Below are 15,838 nucleotides of genomic sequence, written 5' to 3'. Positions count from 1 at the left end.
AGCACTTGAGCAAACTTAAACGTCGTTTTTATTAGCTACTAGCTTATTGAAAACGGTTTGTGTTAAGTTCCGCGAAGTGATGATTGAATCTGAAAGATGATTTTCGATAAGTAAACAAAATATTATATGTAAGTACTTATTAACTTCGGAAGGAATATCTAAACAAAAAAATACGTCTTAAATGATATCCTTTAACCCTCAAAGAAAAAGACGGGTTTTATAAGTCTGACTGAGTATCCTGTTTGTCGTAGCGTAGCTCGTAACAGGCTGAACCGATTTTCGATTAAGTATTATTTTTTAGTCATAGGTAATTAATGATACCCTGCGTGTAGCCATGTTTAATCAAAATCTGCTAAGCCATTCAAAAGTAATGCGACTTTTAGATGAATCGAGAATTATGAGTTTTATTATTATGATTAAACATTTATTTCCAGATATGATCTATTAGTTTGTGATATGATTTTAATCTTCTATGAGTAGTTATAATAAAAATTTACTACCTTAATTAATAACATCGCGTTTACTAATCTTAATAGATATAAAATCAAAAATTATGTATATATTTTAATATCCATTAACTTAAATCCAAAATATAGAAAATTCAAAGCTTTTAGTTTATTTTTCCAGTTCGAATTCAATAAGGCTAAAACGTTGCCGGGTGGCGCGGGCCTCCGCTTGTGCGACTAGTACTGATAAATGATGTGTCGGCCGCCGCTACACCGCTTCGCTTTTAATCCTCCACCATCATTGTGTCCCATTCCTATTTTTTGATATTTCACTATTTTCTCTTCCTCAACAAACACCCACGTTGCTTTTCTTAATAACAAATTAATGCCTCTTCCACCATCAATCTCTTCACAGGCAAACCAACACTTTGTTGCTCATAAGCACAACTTCGACTAAACTAGCAACGAAACTCATTTGGAAATCTTGAAGTATTAATTTATTATCGCGGCGTGTTATTAAAAACAAAATTTTGTCCGGCATTATTAATTACTTGTTGCTATAAAACACGGAAAGCATGCAGTAAATTATGATGTCTCGTAAATAGAAGAGAAAGATAAACACCAGAATGGAACAGGTTGTAAACATTAAAGATTATGGTGAGCTTATTGAATGCCGAGTATAAAATGCAGTTTTGATTATAATGTATATAGATAAAGCATTTACTACATATTATCAGCTTCTGTAGTCTGTAGTCTTTGAACAAAGATAAGATTGTGACTGCTGCGTTAGACATTTAAGTCTAAATTTATGGATTCAAAGCTAGGTAAATATACAACTTTAGTATTATTATGGCCCATTCCTTTTTTATCTTAAGCGTTCAATCTAAATTATGTTCTGCATTGCGTTCATATGCTGTAGTTAGATTATTTCCTTTGAAATTGCAACGGTGATTGAATACCTGCTTTCCGTCATTCTCAAAGGCGCAGGTGGCAATAGATTTTATTGCACACAACCGGAGAATAGTTTTAGGAGTAAACTTCACTTACAGTTTAATCTATAAATTCCACCCTTGGAGGCAGGACGTAGCTTCGAGCCAACGATAGGGAGGAGATAGTTTTAATGCCCGTAAATTTTGTTCCTCTAGTGCCGTCCGCTCGTGCTATTGACTAATCGCTTTCAACGAGGTTATTGGCAGAAGTTCTAAACTGTTTTCATCATAGTAAGAGTAGAAAACTGGCGTTGATGAGAGAACTCTGGAAGCAATTATTAAAATGCTTTATGGAAGTTCAACGTCAAGTATGCAAGCTCGCAACGCAAGTTATCTTGTTTTACTCCCGTGTTTTACTAATTTGTACTTGATGTATTTTGGATGATTTCATTTTTATTATCCCAAAAACATATAATAACATTAGGTATTTTACAAATGTTTATTTAAGCTTACTTATAATTTTAAAGTACTCCACCAATATCAGAATCTATAATAGAAAAGCTGATGGCTTGTTCTATGGATTCTCGTCAGGTGAGGTCACGGGTGACAGTCATCGTTGGAAACAAAGCTCACATTTAAAATGGGCGTGGCCTGATGCGCACACGCAACGTCGAGGTAGCCGAGGGAGGCGGCGGTATGGAGAGGAGGGGAGGGAGGAGGGTTAATGCGCTAATTAAAATCATTTTTGTAACGGTCCGATGACTTCAAAGTCCAAGTAATAGCCACTATTAATTACAACACGTTTGTAGAGGGAGTGTAAGTAGTGGCAGTAAATATATTGCTAGTTGCTTTGATGTGCTAACCGAAAGAACTCCCTAATATTATTGTGTTCTTGATTGTGCCTCGGATTGTTAATACGATTTACGTATATACTAACGGTTATGTAGCTATAATTGCCCTTCAGGAGTATCAATAAAACTTTTATTTCAATTTACACAGGTGATCAATTTGAATGGGAATTTAACGATATATACAAAAAAAACATAAAACCCATATTCGTTCTTATCTTATATAAATTATTTGATATTTATTGCCTCTTGTTTATTTCATATTATTTTAAAACAAGCAAATGTGACTGTTTATAATCTTGACTCGTTCCAAATCTTTTTATCTCCGCATTAATCTTCTGGTACCCATAAAACGAATCTTTGGATCTCACAAAATATTTTGTACAAAATTGATGGGGGACCGTCTCCTATCGTGAGCTCAGATCTACGGCGATCAAAATTCCTAGAGGTGTCGATATACGAGGTAAAAGTATTTAGGAGGCTTTGATGGTCATACGTACCTTAACGCTTAACATGTCATTGTTTCCATCGATACAATCGATAATTCATATTATTCCTCTTCTTCTTATAGAGTCAGCTGAACACAAGTGCAACTAGGGTTTGTCATAGTGGTAAAAGTATAAAGACATATTATTATTGCTTCTGACTAAAATGCAAGCTTTAACATTAAGGGTGGCTTGCACTAAATATTTAAATGCAATTAAATGAATTGCTGTCTTGTTTTGATAGTGTCTGCAAGAGATCATAGATTTAATTTTGATTAATTTTTTGGTGCAAGCAAGTATAATAATGTCCTAAATAGCCCACTTGAAATAAAAATACTCTCATAAGTAGAGTAGGTATCGGTTTTTTGCTCTGTAAATCTAAATCAATATTTTGAAGTGTTCCGAAAATACAAAAGTCACATTTGTTAGGCTGAAGCACTTATACACATTTTGTAGTGTGAAGCGATCATTGGACGGCGCGGCGTGGGCGACACACTTGGCATTCTTCACAAAAACACGAGACTCCCCGTTGTTTCATGGAAAAAATAAAGAAATAGCTTTTTATTGCGTTTTTATAAAACGCTCAGTTTTTTAAGTGTTATATTGAAACGAATAGCCTGCAGCGAACATTAATTTTAGGCACCCAAATGTTTGAAGCGTCATTATTTTAAAGCTTGCCTTATGCAAATATAACTTGAAATGCTCATCAGTTTCTGAAATTGACTTCTTAACTTAAGTTTAGTTAATGATGCACTTGCAAGCATAATTAATTGCCTTTTCTTTGGTTATTATTTATTTGAAATTATAATGGAATTTGTAGTAACTAAATCTAAATAATATATTATTTGAATACCCTTGTCACTGCCTGCATTGGTATATTTTTAGTGTGTAGTAAGACTCGATCAGCCGCCTAATTTTAAAGTTTCGACTCATCTGAGTAAACACAAACTAGCAGCCGACAGGCTCGCCAAACGTGCGGTTGACAAAAATACCAATTGGGGTACAGAAAAGGTTGCCTCCCAACTCAACATTATTTGTCTACATCACTTTATTTATATAATGATATGTGTTTTATCATAGATATTGAACACACTCAAAGAAGATTGCTTGTTTTTGCTTCTATAATGTATGCCACTTCTATGAAAATACCTAATTATGTACAAATACCTAGGTATGTATCTTACGTTAAAGTTATATTATCTCTCTAACGATTACACGAAGAGCAATTTCTTCATTTTCTTGTTCCTTATTGGAACGTGTTGATTTGATCGGAGACCGTCAAGACAATATTTCTCTAGAGCTGGCTGTCATGGCTAATAACATCAGGCAATGTTGCTTGCAGTTGGCGACGCTTCGATACTACTCGTTTTGGAATCTTTGTGTTTGTTCAGCTTAAAATAATACGTAACCTTACCGGGTAAGCTAACTTAGGAAGGTAATCTCTACCCGCTCCTACTTTGGTTTCTTCGATACAAGATTCTTTGATGTGATTGGATCAATACCGATTGGGAAAGTACAATGTACTCTGCTGTCTGTCGGGCTGTATCCTGTCAAGTTTATTATCTGGTTACACTTGAGTTTCCGGTCTCCCAGCATTCAAGTCTAGAGGTCGCTTTAACGCTTAAAAGTAAAAACAAGCATCGAAAACTTTAAACAACAATTTGTATATTTATTTCTTAACACATAACTACAAGCAACATTTTAGTAGGCGAGTAGACAGTTTTATTATCAAGCAAGATATTTTAACGAACATGGCGTACGCTTAAAATAAAAAGTATATTTTGGTGCATTTTGTGTTCATCGGACACGCCATTTAAGTCAGAATCGTAAATTTTATTGAAATGTCGCAACGAGCGATCGCCGCCCGAGATGTCGTGTCTTGAGGGACGAATTTATGCGTAATTCGTATACAAATTGACGTGTTCGAGACGGCCCGAGAAGGGAACGCTCTTGAAGATTTGACACATCTTTTGGGTCGTTTTAAATATTTACGATTGTAACAAAGCCGGGACGGGTATCATGTTACCCAGTTTTATTTAAAACACAATTAATTTTGATCGGAATTTAATGATTGTGCATTTTAATTACATGGAAAACAATATTATGGTTGGGTGTTAAACCGGTCATTCTAAAGAAACCAAAACAGCTAGCTGTCAGATTTAAAGTCGACACCTCAATGCGTCTCGTATTCAGACGACTTGTGTGCGGCTTCGTAAGTCGTAAAAAGGTATCATGTTGCTGGAGTGCTATTCCCTTTTAATTGAAAATTCTTTCCTTTTACTCGATTTCATTTGATACTAAGTTCTTTACTGAATTTTATTGTTTAAAGTGCAGACTCTGATATAATTCTAAGTAGAGTAGTTTGTATTGCCTGAAAAAATTGAACAGTGTTTTAATATTTTCTCTCAGCACTAAACAAGCCAACATTAATATGCTAGGAATTTAAGAATGATACAGGCACAACACAAAATATTGAAAACTGGCGCAGTATATTGAGTAATCTGAAATCACCGAACTTTTCCGCGGAAAAATGTCGCTTTAATAAAGCAGGACAATAAAGTTTCTAATTTGTGGTGAATTCAATCAATAACAACAGGCGAAGTGTCGTAAACATGAGCGGCTCCCGCGGCGTCGCTCTGTCCCCGACGCGGGTTCCTGCTGTTCTCTGCTGCCATCCGAATGGTTATTAGCTGCTTTTACGCCATTCACAGCAAGCATCCCACCACGTTCACTCTTAATTGACTCCTAAATATTGTTGTTTTCCACCATTAATCGCGTCAATTCGACATGTTTATTCGATTGACAAGCGCACTCGAGTGAGCAGTCTGCTTATACACGTTCCGCTCCAGAAGCTTTCGCAGAAATGTCGTTGCGCAGAGCAGATCTGTGTACGCAATAAAATTCGTGTTTCCGTCTATCCTTAACTGAATTACGGACTCGTCAATATTAATCAGGCCATTTCCTTTAGTTTCTTGGGGCCGCTTACAAAGTTTTATCAGATGCCATGAGTATCAGCGATCAAGCCCCGTCAGGCTGTTGTCCCGGTCTGACTTATCTGCACACTAAATAAAAAGGTTTTCCGGCGAGCGCTGCTCGCGGCCTTTGCTCCGGAGAATACCCCGGCTCATTCTTTCCTTGGCCGGGTCGTCGTTTATCGCACGTGACGTGACAATTCTTTTATCCCTGACACTTTGTTTCCACATAAATTACCGGCAGTTCGGCTACCGAGCATCGCTTTAACGTTGGCGTCACAGTGCTTGTGGGTTTCTCTTTATTCCGCTTCGTTTTGCATTCTTCCAGCTGTGTTTGCTCATTGTCTTTCTGTTTTAAATTAAAAAAGATTTTATTTTTATTTGCCATGTCCTCGTCGCCCACGACTTTATGTGACGTTAAGTTTGGAATGAAGTATTCTTATTGTTGCTGCCTTCGGTCTTTTTACGCAACGTTGCATAAATTATTTTAATGCTTTTATTTTAATTAGGGAGATAAGGGTCTTGAATTTATGTTAGTCTTCTGAGTTGCTGTATTTGTTTTGGCCGTATTGCTGGTAATTTTTGTATTAACATATTATCATTTACTTTTTATTGGATGAAAAGTCTACAATCTATTCGTGGATTACTAGTTCTGGTACCTCCAATATGAGTTTCAGGTCACGTTATTGGCATGCATCGGCCCTCATTGTAGTGTAATTCTGAATAGATTCGTAGTCACGCGCATGCGCCTGCACGCCGTCGCACGCGTCTTGTTAACTAAACTGTAGGGTCCTGCCATCGAGGATGTCGTGATGATTCAATTAGGTACATATTGCTATTGTTCAGCTTATGGTTGACTTTTAGTATAATTTTATATCTAAGTATAAATAAACCTATGAAAATGCAAATAAAATTTGGTGACCACCAGGAAAAAGATAATAATTAGTAAGCCATATTTTACACGAATGCTAGGGATTTGAATAAGTACAACACAATTAGGAAAGCTGAAGTTGCTGAAGCTTAATAAGATTAATAAATTATCGTAATAGGTATTTATATGTAACGAGTAAATTCTAGACATTATACCTACTAAAACATAAGAAAGTGCCGAAATATTTTTAATTACAGCTATCATAAATAGCGGTACCTCAATCCCTATTCATACAACGTATTCCAGTTCATTGACATCTTCATAAGTCGCACACAATCGCTCTTAATGAGTTCTAATAGGTATTCAATGTGATGAATACGGCATCACCTCGTGTATAATATTAAGTGGAAGCGTGTTGTGCATACTGATTCCACTCGTTAGTTCCCGGTAACGGGTATATGATCGCTTAGACAAAGGTTAGATTTCACAAAGGTTCCAAATTGTTTGTATATTGGATTATAATATTCAGTTACTGTAGTTCTTGGTATGTTGGGTTTCATGTTTATACTAAGCGCGAATAAGTCAACTGTTACGTGTTGTGTACCTACTTTGATTTGAGTGTACCTAGTTGGAATTGATTAAATCACACACCATTCATACTCACTTCACCACTAATGTTGAATATTATTGTTACAGGTAATTTCTATAGCAGGAAGAGCCAACTTCCTTCAAATATCACAATGGGTATGGCAAGTATTGTGATCGGAACCGCACATAGGGTAGGATGAATAGACTTAAGCCGTCAAATCGAAGACGTAAATTTGTCGTGAAATAAGAAAGTCAATTCATAATGACCGTTTTGTGTCGGAACTCGGGACTGACATTTTGCAAACATTTCGTGAGCGATGGAAGCATTCTTTTTATGTGGAGCGGAAATTGGTGGAATTGGAATTTGTTGGGCTCATAACAATGTCTCGTCGCAGCCCACAATAAACTCAGCCGCCTCCATTGACGCCGCATCCATGCCGGGTACGTTCTAGGATCGACGATCGTTTCGTTATTGTATTGAAAACTGACAATGGGTGGCACAGGAAGTGATGTGAGCTTGTGTATTGGAGCAAGTGGACTGTTTATAATTTGTGCATTGTGGCCGGAATGGATCGCGTCCAATGCGCGGCTATTGTCCGCGGCGTGCCGCCAATACTTCTAATTGGCTTTTTACACGATGCACACACGTATACGTTCTTAGACTATTGACTGTAGAATGTGCCATTCATTCGCCATTGAATGTAATCGATATGCGGCGCAGCGAAATGTGTGCGCGGCACCTGGTGAATTGATATTTAATCGGACGTTTATAATCTAACGGAAGTATAAATTTTGCGATGCTTCTAATGCAGAATGTAGCTACTGGAGTGGCAGTCTTAAAGAAATATTCCTTCCATTTAAAATTTACTTTTTTTCAATGGTAACATTTATAAAACTTATGATCCCATGCCTCCTTGCAATAATCTCTTATAACATTACAAAGCTCAGTAAGCTACCGAGAGTATGCGATAAGTAATCGTATTACAGAGGTAAGTAATTAATTCTCGGATATTTCCTTTGGCGTGATAGACGTTATCTGACCAACAATCTGTATCTGATCTACCTCCGGTGATATAGAAACCATTGCGGTAGTATATGGAGCTGAAGCCAGTGTAGGTTGAACTTTCTCGCTCCTTAATTGTAAGGGTCCAACAGACCATACACTGGACGATGTCAGTCGCCTCGGGGTCTACGAGTAATGGTCGCAGCTAACTACCGGTATGCGACTTAGGACCCCCTAGTGGGTCAGATGATAAATTCTACTGCATTGTTTTTTATTCTACAGAGATAAAGGAAAATACTTATCTTTCGGAAGCCAAAGTAATAAAATGATGCACAGTATGTTTGCTATAAAATAAGAGTTTTTATTAATACACATAATATCTCCTGGATAGAACATGTTAATAAATAATATTTTTTTAAGTTTTGTGACACGGATTTCATTTAAATATTAATGATATATATTCCATCGCCAGCAACGTCGGTTGGTTATTAAAATAAAAGCAATCAATTTGTGTGACATTTCGAGGAACATCATTAGTCAAGCTAAGCTTCTATATGAACTATTCAATACTTGAAAGGCACACGTTGGCTTATCATAACTTATTGTCACATGACTGCTGATTACGTAAGCATATTTATAATTATAACAACACTGTTTGTATTTCATGAACTTCGTTGAAATATCTACTGGCTGCTTTCTTTATAGTTCGTTGCATCGATTGCATGTCTCTTATATGACCTAGTTCGATATTTGGAACAAACAACTCGCATGCATTGCATAGCTATGGAATTGTTTTCCGGGAAACCTAGCTAAGCCGCTAAGTGGCTAGCAATTCTAGTTGCTAAGTAACTAAGAAGAGCTGAAGCGACGACTCAAATCGTATTTACTTAGCCTACTTCCGCAGGATTAAGAACTTTCGTTCTTAAGCTGTGTCGCTTCATACATAACTTAAGCAGCAATTATAAAATCAGTTTGTTCAGAGGAAAAAGTACCATCAGCGGTTTTCCAATTTCTCATGTTAATGATATTTCATATTTTTTGTTGGTTTTGCATTTTGGATTTTTGTTGTCCTAATGGAGCTACTTACAATGAGTATGTATGAATCTTTCACACTAGCATAAAAAGTTGTCGACCTGCTGTCGGACCTTGAGTCAAGATGGACGTTGTAGACGCTAGTGCGTGACCACGCGACAAAGGAGCAGGTAGATGGGTTGACTCGACGTCTCGCAACTTAAATTGAATACCTATCGAAGCGTAAAATGATCTTCTAACAAAAAACCTCGTACCCTTTCATCTACGGAGGTACACATTGGGATAATTTAAGGGACACAAAGGAACAAATAGACAACTGTATGTTATTTCAATGCTTTACTGCGTAAATCCTATTACGAGTGTAATAGTATTTTATAAAAATTAATAAATACCGAACAAAATAAATCCGAGTACCAGCACAGCAAATTGTTTGCAGACGGGGAAAAATAAGTGTTCCATTCCATCGAGTGCAAAATCAGTTACAAACGATTTCTGGGTCATTCTGTCCACTTTTCAGCGCTATAACTCACCTGCCACGTGATTTCCACTCTCCCTAGTGATTAGCGCGTCCATAAAGCCAACTACAAAGCTAGCCAGCTCGAAGATTTATCGCGAACCAAGCGGAGCGGGCGCACCATCACAGTAAATATCCGCCTTACGTTTCCTCTTCCTACCACCGCTCTCCACCTATTGATTTACGACTACAGATTTTAAAAGCTTACTTTTTATACTTACGGCCAGTTGTTTCTAAGTGTTTGCAGCAGCTGGTGCCTTCGGTTCGGTTTTTACTCGCGCGAACTTTGTCATTTCAAACTTCGTTGGAATAATTTCAAAGGTCTTCTGTTGGCATATAAATTGAAAGCTCTGCTCCTGCAATTAATTTTGATGAAGTATAGCGCGTATAATGTAACTGTCGCATGGGTGGTAAAACTAATGGGATGATGGACAAATGAATGGTCAGATTCCATTAAGTAACTAAGATTACTGTAACACAATAGTCATTTAATAGCAGCAAAGAGCCGCCGGTCCATTTCTCCGCTCATAAATCCTTATTAGTCCTCGCTCGGAAACGTTGTCGATTCAATAACTAATACTCAGAGGCAAGCTCAACTCGAGCTATAATTCTTAGGGGCACTTTCTATTCGCTTGGTAGTCAGTCGCATAAATCAAATACTCATGTACTTGTCATCACGGCTACAATATCTGAGCCAGTTTCGAGTTCACAGTCGATAAACCAGTTGAGTTGAAATGTGCAATGGCTGACAGTAGTTCCTATTCTGCAAACACCTACTCAAACTGGTAGTTTTGTATCAAACGGCCGACTGGCAGTCGCATTAAGGTTGCTTTGCTATCTTCATGTCAGTTTATTTAGCTTAACACCAACTTAATTGGCTATAATTTAAGCGTAGGCAGGTAGACCAGTCAGAGCCTAACGTATGGGCTCTTCCCAGGATATAATCTGCTTATCATAGTTTATATAAAACTGGCTTCACAAAACTGCAGCCTTATAGGATTTGTGCCAGTTACTTTATTGAATTTAACAAACAATAACTTCTTTTAACTTATATATTAAATTTAAATGCAACCAATTCGTAGGAAATATTTACGCAATAAGTACCTATACCTACTAATTACGTATTACTCAAAACTGTCGTACCATAAACAAACGTTTCAAATGTCTGTTTATTTAATCACATGGAAAAGATTTCATATTTTGCACGAGAATCAATCATTGTGTCTATATGGTGAATTAAACAATGTATAATCGTTAAATCCTCGTAATAAGTTTATTTACATACGTAAGATAACGAAGGCGACATCAATTACTTATTATGTTCAGACTTTAACGGCGACTTTTAGGTTGTGATTCAGTACTATCGGTATATAATTCTGTATATTGGTTAGGTATATCGGTTTATTTTCATTTATCGTATGAATTATGTCGAAGTATTTTTTTACTTTAAGATTTTCACTGGTTTTACTCTGATTCACTCTTTTATTCTGATTCTGAATAAATATCCAGCATTCTTAGACAATACTCGTAGAAAGTAACCTCCAAGGGGTGCTGTCAATGCCAACTGATTGTGACTGTTCCTCCCCCACTTGGATTGTGCCGAGCCCCAGGAACGAGTCACAATTAAACACACCGGTAAGTGCCTAGAAAGCACGCCCACTTTTACAATTCACTGGGGATGCTAGTTTTATTTAAGGCGTCATGTTCAGTACCTAGTAACTAGCTGCTGCATATTTGTAAATGCTGTATGAATTAATTTAATCTCATTATATCCTGGTTAACTTAGATTTAATGGAATTATATTTTATAGCTATTCAGTAAAGTTTAAGCTTAGATTATTATACAGTATATTCATTATCTTTACTATAATTTAATCATAATCCTTTTAAGACTCCTTAGTCCTAAAACTAAGCCAGTCCAGAAACTACAATCTTAATAATTAAGTCATAAGAAATTAAAGTCATGTAAACAGTATTCTAAGCCCACCTTCGCCTTAAGGGCCTTGGCAAGTGATATGCGTGTAGGATTACCTCACTTCACGTGCTAGGACGCACTTTTGTTTACCTAGAGGGCCGCTAGATGGCGTGTGTGCTCTATGACAGGACCCGTACAGGGCGGCTCTCTAATTCCTTCAACCGCTGTTTGTCTTGGATTAAACGCATGTCTTTGCTTTTAGCGCTACTGTTTGTACACCGCTATATAAATATCTCGGGAAGAAACGAGACCATTTACATTCCTAACTTTTAATCTTTCTCTCTCTCATTTAAAACACTTAAAATATATAACTTAGATAAAACTAAGCACTCTGCTTCACAGATTACGTTATAAAATTGTTAGATTACATTGTTGGTTTAACGTCTTTATTATCTTAAGAGGACTTTGATAAAGTGATGCTAAACTCAAGCAATTGAATATTATTATCGTTACTAAACTTTTCTCTTGCAATAAAAAAGTAATGAAAGCTAAATAATAAAAATTAAATGGACCTATCCTGTTATCTAAAATTTGGTCTGAAACCCTTTGTTACAGTTATTCAAATCGTCTATCGACCTATAAACAGGTTATAAAGATAGCACTCTCGCCGTAACTGGGTAGTAAAATAGCATCTGACCAGTTAATCTCATCAATAAATATCATGCGTCGAAGCGCCGGGAATGCTATGGAGTATCGAAGTCGGATCAAAGGAAATGCCTTCTCACGAGCAATCACAATCTTGATCTGAGTGATTCGTGCTGCATCTTGCTCTAATGATATCTCCATTGTTCACGTTTTTGATCAGTAACGTGGAGTTAGATATATGATAATGTCTCTAATATGGTAGGAGTTCCGAAGCACAAAAGAGAAGAAAGCACAAGATAAAGTTCAAGTCCTTGCTAAAACGAAGATGAATTCTGTGTGAAACAAAACATTCATACTATTGTTAATACTATATACAACTTTATAAATAATTAAGTTTGTTATCTTTCTTACTTAACTTACAAAATGACCAATCCAATATTAAGAAACGTCCCGATTTAATCTTTTCTAAGAATTTCGACTCTGCGCAGCAAAAAGGATGGATTTTTAATTGGATCTGAAGATTGTGCTCACAAACTTTGAAAACTGAGGTAGATAGAACAAAATGTGTGGTATTTCTATTGTTTCTATCCTTTTCCCTCTGGCAGCAAAAAGTTATTTATCTATCTCCGTCATCGGGGGCTGTCTGTTTTTGTAAGTCGCACAAGTTCTCCGAGGCGTGCGACAGATGCGCGCATGGCCGCGGTTGCTAACGACGCATATTTCAATTTGGATAATCAATCAATTCTCCGTTGCATCACTCTGTAGCTCTTTGATTACAAAATGTCAGTCAATCATAAGCATTCAAACCGGCTATTTATTTACGAAATTCAACATTGATATCATCACTTTTGAGTTGACTAATCGCTTCTTCAATTCTAATGTATTCCTTTGTGTGGAAATGAGAACTGGATACAAGATGTTGCTTAGCGCTTATAAGTACAGCTATTCGCACTGTTTAGTATTCCGAGCGCGGGCTAGTACTTTGTACATTCACATGCATCGTTGTGTTCGAGATTACACAAGCTTGCAGAGATAGTGTTGGAGGCGAAGTGCGTCGGACGGCGACGTTCCGATTGCAGGGACCGTTACGAGCGAACCGACGCAGGATCCGATACGGCGATTGGTGCAATGCGAAAATTATCTCGACTGTACCAGTATGGAATGGAAGCCAACTTTAAACTGCCTTGATTCAAGTTTAGTCATTATTATTTTGTTACAGTGTCTAGCAATAAGGCTTCTTCTTAATGCTTATCTACTCATTTTTGTCCATTACAAATTGCTATAGGTTGAAAACGTATAGTTACTTCTTAATCCTCTAGCCTAACCTAAACCTTACTTATAACCCGTGAAACATATTTTAATACACATAATTAAATACTTTAAACTTTGTAACTATATTGTAACGATTCCATTATTAAAATCGACCATTTTGCGCCTGTTTTTAAAGTACAAAGGACTCTACGTATTTTAACAACTTCCTCGGATTATAAATTCGGAAACAGTCTGTTACAAAATTAAACCGGCTGTAAATTTCACAACACAATAAGTTGAAGTTGTTTTCAATCTCTTTTGTTCTTGGTATGAAAATGTTATATTAAACGGAACGATTAAGCTATGACAATTTGTAGGTTCTTACAACTAGTTTATTTCTGTAATTTATTCCGTAAAAGATGATATTATACGAGTATTAAAATTTCTCAAATTGTGATATTTTTTAATTAATATACCTACCACACAAACCATTTTAAGTTCTTCATATTCTGCTTCATATTATATGGACATTTATCATACTAAATCTTAGTCTTCATATCTTAAAAGTTATGCTTTCATGTAGGTATGGTTATCAAGATTATTAACATATTTAAAGGCTATTTGCATCAACAGTCTTTTTATAAATTTTAATAAAAACAAAAAAATGTCTCCCACGTACTTATTCAAATGCAATAACTGCATAATCCAAAACTATTGCACATTTTTCATCATTTTCTGATTTGAAAGAATAGGTATTTGCTCGATCAAAATGAGTTGAGGGCAATTCAAATGATATTTTGTCTGCAATATCATAATCGCCTATGACATCAATACCGGTACTGAATGTTGCAGTAAAATATTGAAATGCAGTTCCAAGACCACTTAACATACAGAGCCAGTTTTCTTGTAGGAAATTTATGCTATTGTCTCCGGCAAGATATAAAATACCGATATAACCCTACGTCTTCGTTGCAAGAAATATTCAAGGGATACGGCCCACACTTTTAATAGCGGTTACATCATTTCCACACAATGAGAGCGCCGTCCACACCCATTCTCTGTCCGTATGATTTGAAATTATAGCACCGTTTTATTTGCTCTCGGATCATTTATATGCGGCCGCGGCACATGGCCACAATATGCCACAACACTGTATGTAAGGCACCTCCCCCACGGGCGAGTACTGAGTACAGAGTACTCGTACTCGCGACAGCTGCAGCAGTCATGTGTCGCACGTACGTCGCACCTCGCGCCGCCGCGTGGGAGGCAGAATGAGCCACCATAATTTAATCCCTGATTGTATTCACGTTTAATTTATTCGCTACATGATCAAATTTGGAACGTGTTTGCGGCCATTTATATTATTGTTGCGCTGGACTTTGTCGCCCGATTCAATTCTTCCCGACGCGTGCCATATGCGGCGACATTATTGTGGCTATTTAGCTCTGATTCAAAGACGCGGAATACCTTTATGAGCTGTGATAAGCCTGCTCTGACCATTACCCGAGATTATTATAGCTCTTTCAAGTAAACTTGTATTCCCTGTTGTAAAGCTAAGTGAAAAAGCCGGTACACACAACTTGTACGTGCATCAAGTTGTAAGAAAACTCACAATCTTAATTTACGACTTAAAAGGTACCAATTAAGCTATTTTGCCTATAAGATTAACCTTATTGCAGCTGATTTTTTACAGCGGTGGTATAATTTAAAAATAGTTTAAGGACGTAGACCCGTCTCGTCATAATTATAGGCGGTTCGTCAGAAAGGCACTGGGCATAAAAACTTAATGATGTTATAATATTACATCAATAAAGTAAATTGGCAGGATGCGTATATAAGTAAATGGGTCAAGAATTTTATGGGCGTGTGTTTTGTAAAAGGTTGATTGTTAAATTAGATCGATTGATTGTTGAAAAAATACATAATTGTGGAACGTACCTAATAGATATAATAGCACAATTTTATAAACCCGAAATTAAAATGTTTTGATCGGTTTAGGAGAGGATATGAACATTTAAAATATAACAAAAGGATACTATGTAGTAGATACCTAAATGATTTGTATAAAAAAGATACTATATTTTTATAAATAAGTAATTAGGTACACCTACCTACTTACAATTATTTATAACAATTTACACTAGATAAGTATTAACTAACACAAGATTTTTTTTTTATTTTTCTATATTAATTCACTGATACCGAACGCTAGCATAAGTACAAACGCTAAGTAAAGTTTAAAAATCTAATTTGAATTCCATTCGTAATGTCATTTAAAAGTTGCCTGCGCCCCACGGGTCCTACGCAACCTTGAATTGTTCACAAAGCCTTCATTTACGT

General features: G+C 36.5%; 1 protein-coding gene across 1 annotated transcript in view; it reads left to right on the top strand.

The window, feature by feature from the left end:
- The window catches only part of LOC105388241, a 29,180-nt gene that overhangs the window by 4,618 nt on the left and 8,724 nt on the right, over positions 1-15,838 (top strand). The gene's annotated exons all lie outside the window — the stretch shown is intronic.

The sequence above is a fragment of the Plutella xylostella genome, chromosome 18, assembly GCF_932276165.1.
Source record: "Plutella xylostella chromosome 18, ilPluXylo3.1, whole genome shotgun sequence".
NCBI lineage: Eukaryota > Metazoa > Arthropoda > Insecta > Lepidoptera > Plutellidae > Plutella > Plutella xylostella.
The sequence above is the reverse complement of the archived record's forward strand: the minus strand, read 5'-3'. Positions and strand labels throughout refer to the sequence as shown.